General features: G+C 36.7%; 1 pseudogene; it reads left to right on the top strand.

Annotated features, from left to right (window-relative positions):
* Positions 1-350: 350 nt before the first annotated feature.
* LOC149226961 (uncharacterized) lies at positions 351-5,503 on the top strand (annotated as a pseudogene).
* Positions 5,504-7,948: the final 2,445 nt, after the last annotated feature.

Genomic DNA, 7,948 nt, shown 5'->3' with positions numbered 1-7,948 from the left:
TCACCAGCCAGGTTGTCTCACTGGGCTTTATCTTATGTAAATTCATTATTAATATATTCTTTTGTTTAGACTAAAGGAAAAAAAAAAAAAACGAAGAAGGAAGACATCTAGCATCCAAGTATTGTTCTTTTGGGAGAAGAGAGAAGGGTGGGGTGGTTTTTCCTAGTATTTTTACGTCGTAAGTTGTTCCCCTCTTAAAACAACTCTCCTCGCAAATTATGTGTACATTCGTGTGCCCTTGATTTACATGTTAGATGATTAAAATAGTTTGAACCATCAGATTCATTCGACCGGTATTAAAGAACCCGACTGGTATTAAATTAGTTAACTCACGATGCAGAAAGAAGGCAAGAGCTATCCTTGTCATCATTTTCCCCAACTTACCATCAAATGGTTTCGACCACTCTGATGGCCTTGTATGGCGCCCGAGTTTTCCAACTTACCATCAAATGGCTTCGACCACTCTGATGGCCTGGTATGGCGCCCGAGTTTTCACAGTAGCAACGGCTTTAATCCACCATATGGGTTAGAACCCTCTAGGTCTCAAAGCTCAGCCCATGAAGCTTCATGGCAGCAACCTACCAAAGCCGGCTAAGATTTACTAAGGTGTGAGGCAGCGCCACTAGGGTAAATGGGTTGTAGAGGTCAGGTTGCCCAGAAATAGAACCAAGTTATGGCTTGGGACTTTTGATATTGCAGAGGAGGAGACCATGGCTTATGACAAGGCTACTTACAGGCTGAGGGGTGACTATGTCAGGCTCAATTTTCCTCACCTTAAATGCCATTTGGAAGCGAATTCCTTCGTGCCCTTGGACTGGTAATTTTGTGTTTCTGTCATCTGTTGATGCCAAGCTACAAGAAATTTTCCAAATCTTGAAACAACCTTTGGAAAGCATGTCTAAGACTGAAGAATCAGAAGAAATTTCATGTGCATATGAGAATTCAGGCTCTCTTGGGTCAGTGCGGGATGAAGATGCGAAGAAGAATGATGTTGTCTGTCAAGTCCAGAATTTGGGGGTTTTCAATGCAAGTGTGCAGGATGTGTTCGAGGACTCTGCATCCAGCTCGTCTTCTCCTTCCAATGGAGATGCGAGGTTGGAGAGTTTGGATGCTTGGAGGAACTTAAGAATTCCATAGGTCCCTTGTGTTCTTCATCATCATTTTTCCCCAACTTACCAACAAATGGATTCGACCATTCTGATGGCCTAGTATGGCACTCGATTTTTCAAGGGCATAACCAGTCCAGTGGAGAATCCATTGAATCGGCCATAGTTTTGTATGTATTCTTAAATGTACAGCAGATTCACCAAATACAACATCAACTTCAATTGCAACAACATCAAACAATAGAAGCTTCAATTGCAACAACATCAAACAACAACAACTCCAATTGCAACAACATCAAACAACAATAGTTGCTTCAATCCACCGTATGGGTCGAAACCCTCTGGATCCTAGAGCTTAGCCCATGAAGCTTCATGGTAGTGGCCTGTCAAAGCTGGCTAAGATTTACAGAGGCGTGAGGCAGCCCCACTGGGGTAAATGGGCTACAAAGATCAAGTTTCTCAGAAACAGAACTAGGCTATGGCTGGAGACTTTTGATACTGTAGAGGTGGCGGACATGGCTTATGACAAGGCTTCTTACAGGCTAAGGGGTGACTATGATAGGGTCAATTTTCCTCACCTTAAATGCCATTTAGAAGTGAATTCCTTCGCCCCCTAGATTGGTAATTATATGTTGCCATTCATCTGTTGATGAAAGTTTTTACTTCCTTCTTGCCCAGTTTGGAGCTTCTTTGTATTTGAATTTTGAGCATGTGGCTTTGTGTCTAGTCAGTTTTAATGTCCATTTGCTACCAATATTCGTCAAGTTATAGGGTTCCACAATTTTTTTGTGAGAAATGAGATTTTTTTGCACATATTGATTACTTTGGGTATTTATGTAATGGAATTATTATGCAAAGGTAGAAAAATGGACCTTCCACTAGAGGATTGTTGAAGTCTCATTGTGCTTGGCATCCTCCTTTATGTATCATTCATAGACCACATTGTCTCAATTCACTGGAAATAAAGGATTTATATTTTCAATCTCTTGCTTATGTTCATTTTCATTTGCATGTTATTTTTTTATTAATTTATGTGTGTTATGTTCTCCTGGAATTTAGAATTAAGTTTTTTTTGTTTATTACAAGCTTCTCTAACCATGCTTGTGTATTGAAGTAGTTTGCAACAACTTCCTATCAAATTGGATTTTACTCACCAATCCAACAGAAACCAAACTAAAAATGTGTTGATTGATTGTATTTCATTTACTTTAGCAAAAACCAACCTCGACAATGTCTCCATCCTACAGACATGCTCAGGAACCACTCCATATATTGTCAATATCCTTTGTTGGCCTACAAATTACATCAATAAAATTTCTATCTAGACCGGAATATATCATATAAAAACTAGACAGTTGTTAAAAGAATAGTCACATAAATTATTTGGGCCATACTTTACTGAATGATGGATCAACACGAATGCTTGGACTTTCCTATGTGGGTTTGCATTTTATAGTTTATAACCATTTTCTTTATTTTATGAGTTAGGTGGTATCCATAATAATATTCTCTGAATCCTTACATGTTTCATGTTAGTTAAGGTGCAATTTGTTTTGCCACGCTAGGCTCAATTTTCCTCACCTTAAACATCATTTAGAAGCGAATTCCTTTGCCCCCTGGACAGGTAATTTTGTGCTGCCATTCATCTGTTGATGAAAGTTTCTACTTCCTTATTGCCCAGTTTGGAGCTTCTTTGTATTTGAATTTTGAGAATGTGATTTTGTGTCTGGTCAGTTTTAATGTCCATTTGCTGTCAAGATTCCTCAAGTTATAGGGTTCCACAAATTCTTGTGAGAAATGAGATTTTTTGTGCATATTGATTACTTTGGATATTTATGTAATGGAATTATCATGCAAAAGCAGAAAAATGGACCTTCCACTGGAGGACTGTTGAAGGCTCATTGTGCTTGGCATCCTCCTTTATGTATCTTTCATAGACCATATTGCCTAAATTGATTGGAAATAAAGGATTTATATTTTCAATCTCTTTCTTTTGTTCATTTTCATTTGAAGGTTATTTTTTTACTACTTTATGTGTGTTATGTTCTCCTGGAATTTAGAACTAAGTTTTGCTTGTTTATTACAAACTTCTCTAACCATGCTTGTGTGTTGAAGTAGTTTGCAACAACTTACTATCAAATTGGATTTTACTTATTGATCCAACAAAAACCAAACCAAAAATGTGTTGATTGATTGTATTTCATGTACTCTAGCAAAAGCCAACCTCGACAACGCCTCCATCCTACAGACATGCTCAGGAACCACTCCATATATTGTCAATATCCTTTGTTGGCCTACAGAATACATCAAACGAATTTCTATCTAGACCGAAATATATCATATAAAAACTATACAGTTGTTAAAAGAATAGTCACATAAATTATTCGGGTCATACTTTACCGAATGATGGATCAATGTAAATGCTTGGACTTTCCTATGTGGGTTTGCATTTTATAGTTTATAACCATTTTCTTTATTTTATGAGTTAGGTGGTATCCATAATAATATTCTCTGACTCCTTACATGTTTCATGTTAGTTAAGGTGCAGTTTGGTTTGCCACATGGATGGCCTTTGCTACTTCTTAGTTCATTTTTCATATTAGTTTGCAATCTCTTGCTTTTGTTCTTTTTCGTTTGCAGGTTATTTTTTTATTACTTTATGTGTGTGATGTTTAGCTGCTTCAATCCACCATATGGGTCGGAACCCTCTAGGTCCCAGAGCTCATCCCATGAAGCTTCATGGCAGCGGCCTATCAAATCTGGCTAAGCTTTACAGAGGCATGAGGTAGCACCACTGGGGTAAATGGTTTGCAGAGATCAGGTTACCCAAAAACAAAACCAGGTTATCCTTGGGCACTTTTGATACTACAGAGGAGGTGGCCATGGTTTATGACAAGGTTGCTTACAAGCTAAGGGGTGACTATGACAGGCTCAATTTTCCTCACCTTAAATTCCATTTGGAAGCAAATTCCTTCGCCCCCCTAGACTGGTAATTCTTTGTTTCCACTCGTATGTTGATGAAAGTTTCCACTAACTGCTTTCCCAGTTTGGAGCTTCTTTGTGTTTGAATTTTGAGCATGTGGTTTTGTCTCTGGTCGGTTTTAATGTCCATTTGTTGCCAAGATTCCTCAAGTTATAGGGTTCCACAAATTTTTGTGAGAAATGAGATTTTTTGCACATATTGATTACTGTGGATGTTTATGTAATGCAATTATTATGCAAAGGTGGAAAAATGGACCTTCCACTGAAGGATTGTTGAAGGATCATTGTGCTTGGCATCCTCCTTTATGTATCTTTCATAGACCACATTGTCTCAATTCACTGGAAATAAAGGATTTATATTTTCAATCTCTTGCTTTTGTTCATTTTTGTTTGCAGGTTATTTTTTTATTACTTTATGTGTGTTATGTTCTCCTGGAATTTAGAATTAAGTTTTGTTTGTTTATTACAAGCTTCTCTAACCATGCTTGTGTATTGAAGTAGTTTGCAACAACTTACTATCAAATTGGATTTTACTCACTGATCCAACAAAAACCAAACCAAAAATGTGTTGATTGATTGTATTTCATTTACTCTAGCAAAAACCAACCTCAACAATGTCTCCATCCTACATACATGCTCAGGAACCACTCCATATATTGTCAATATCCTTTGTTGGCCTACAAAATACATCAAATGAATTTCTATCTAGACCAAAATATATCATAGAAAAACTATACAGTTGTTAAAAGAATAGTCACATAAATTATTTGGGCCATACTTTACCGAATGATGGATCAATGCAAATGCTTGGACTTTCCTATGTGGGTTTGCATTTTATAGTTTATAACCATTTTCTTTATTTTATGAGTTAGGTGGTATCCATAATAATATTCTCTGACTCCTTACATGTTTCATGTTAGTTAAGGTGTAGTTTGGTTTGCCACATGGATGGCCTTTGCTACTTATTTAATTTTTCATATTAGTTTGCAATCTCTTGATTTTGTTCATTTTAGTTTGCAGGTTATTTTTTTATTACTTTATGTGTGTTATGTTCAACTGATTCAATCCACCATATGGGTCAGAACCCTCTGGGTCTCAGAGATTAGCCCATGAAGCTTCATGGCAGCGGCCTATCAAATATGGCTAAGCTTTACAGAGGCGTGAGGCAGCACCACTGGGGTAAATGGGTTGCAGAGATTAGGTTACCCAAAACCAGAGCCAAGTTATGGCTGGGCACTTTTGATACTGTAGAGCAGGCGGCCATAGCTTATGACAAGGCTTCTTACAAGCTAAGGGGTGACTATAGGCTAAGGGGTGACTATGACAGGCTCAATTTTCCTCACCTTACATGTCATTTGGAAGTGAATTCCTTTGCCCCATGGACTAGTAATTCGGTGTTTCCATTTGTCTGTTGATGAAACTTTCTACTTCCTTCTTGCCCGGTTTGGAGCTTCTTTGTATTTGAATTTTGAGCATGTGGTTTTGTTTCTGGTCAGTTTTAATGTCCATTTGTTGCCAAGATTCCTCAAGTTACAGGGTTCCACAAATTTCTGTGAGAAATGTGATTTTTTTCACATATTGATTACTTTGGATATTTATGTAATGGAATTATTATGCAAAGGAAGAAAAATGGACCTTCCACTGAGGGATTGTTGAAGGCTCATTGTTCTTGGCATCCTCCTTTATGTATCTTTCATAGACCACATTGTCTCATTTCACTGGAAATAAAGGATTTATATTTTCAATCTCTTGCGTTTGTTCATTTTTCGTTTGCAGGTTATTTTTTTATTACTTTATATGTGTTATGTTCTCCTAGAATTTAGAATTAAGTTTTGTTTGTTTATTACAAGCATCTCTAACCATGCTTGCGTATTGAATTAGTTTGCAATAACTTACTATCAAATTGGATTTTAGTCACTAATTCTATTTCATTTACTCTAACAAAAAACAACCTCGACAACGTCTCCATCCTACAGACATGCTCAATAACCAATCCATATATTGTCAATATCCTTTGTTGGCAACAAAATACATCAAATGAATTTCTATCTAGAATGAAATATATCATAGAAAAACTATACAGATGTTAAAAGAATAGTCACATAAATTATTTGCCAACCATACTTTACTGAATGATGGATCAATGCAAATGCTTGGACTTTCCTATATGGGTTTGCATTTTATATTTTATAACCATTTTCTTTATTTTATGAGTTAGGTGGTATCCATAATAATATTCTTTGGCTCCTTACATGTTTCATGTTAGTTAAGGTGCAATTTGGTTTGCCACATGGATGGCCTTTGCTACTTCTTAGTTCATTTTTCATATTAGTTTGGGACTTTAAGTGCCTGTGTGATTTGGGGGAATAAAAAAGGATTTGAGAACCATTTTTATCCTCCCTTAGGATCATAGAAAAATAAATTAGTTTAATTAGGGGAAGGAAAGTATTCTGTCATAAGCATATCTTTCCTTTGTTGCAAGGGAAAATTCCATATAGTTTAATTAGTTGCAAATTGTAAGGATCACAAGTTATCCACATTAAACAATTTATTAACATATGTGATTAACACTTATCACCTTGCACATGATTCACCCCACACACAAGAGATTCTCTTAGATCCTCTTCAAAAAATATGCTCTTTGACTTGCACTCATTGTTATTGCTACAGATTTTGTAAGGAAGTTTCTCATCACTTGTCAAAAATCAATTTCCTATAGTGGCACACACAACTCTGCCCACACTTTAAGTGGAGATACATTGTAATGTATAGGAGGAATTTGAATCTCTATGATTTTGGGAATCTCAAGCTTATGAAAGATTCCCAAAATCATAGAGATTCAAATTCCTCCTATACACAACTAGACACCATCTATATCACAAAGTATGGCATGTACAACATTTTTATTATGTTATGTGATCCGCAACTGAAAGGTACTATTATCAATGGAAACATTATTTGGAAGAATCCAACAGGCTATTTTCCAAGCAAGTTAGCACATTTATTTAAATTCTATGGGTTTGTCTTTTGATCTGTTGTTGAACGTTAGTTTTTTTGTGCTAATTTCAACTTTAGAATTAAAAACAATTGCTTATCATTTGCTTCATGTGCATAGGTTTCCTTTATGGTATTTGTGAATGAACAGGGAAATTTTGTCAAGTTTTATGTCAAATTCATGAGAAAGATAACATGAAATTTAAGTGTTGAACAAAGCAAACAAATGTACAACAAACCATCAAAATGAACACTTAACATAGTTTTTTGATGAAGGAGTTCACCCCTCCTGGGCTACATCTCCTTGGTCTAGCTTCCATGGCTTGGGCCTCTGTATTAGCTCAAAATGGAAAAAGTGTTGTTTACAATGCTCTATTTCTCTTGAAACCTACTTCAATGTGCTCAGAACATCAAAATCATCTAGGAATGCCTTTTCCTAATCCCAATTTGGTCGAAAATTGCAAAAGTTATGGCACAATCAATTTCTCCTAGGAATTCTCCACTAAAACTAGAGGAACTCTAGTTAACTCCACTAAATCTGGAGTTAGCGCCGAATTTAGGGGCTCCACCATTTTTTCTGCCAATCTTAACTGTGCTTAATTAACGGATAAACTTGGATTAATTAGGAGTTAACCCTGCAGTTACTGCTAATCGCGTGGTTATGGTTAGCATAAAATGTTGTAGTGGTTACATGGGATATTACCCGGTGGTTAAGTTGGCGGTTACGGTAGCGCTAGCTGCCGGTTTTTGTGGTGTGATCACATGGGAGAGGGTTGGCCGCAGGGCTGGCCCTCTCTTCCCCCCAACCGTCAATGGCTTACAATTTAAATACAAACCGCGACCCTTATATGTTAAGTCATTTGTGT

This window comes from Pinus tabuliformis, chromosome J (genome assembly GCF_031772625.1).
Source record: "Pinus tabuliformis cultivar Carrire ecotype Pingquan chromosome J, CPIR1, whole genome shotgun sequence".
Taxonomy (NCBI): domain Eukaryota; kingdom Viridiplantae; phylum Streptophyta; class Pinopsida; order Pinales; family Pinaceae; genus Pinus; species Pinus tabuliformis.
Note: the sequence above shows the minus strand (reverse complement) of the source record. Positions and strands in the feature narration are given on the sequence as shown.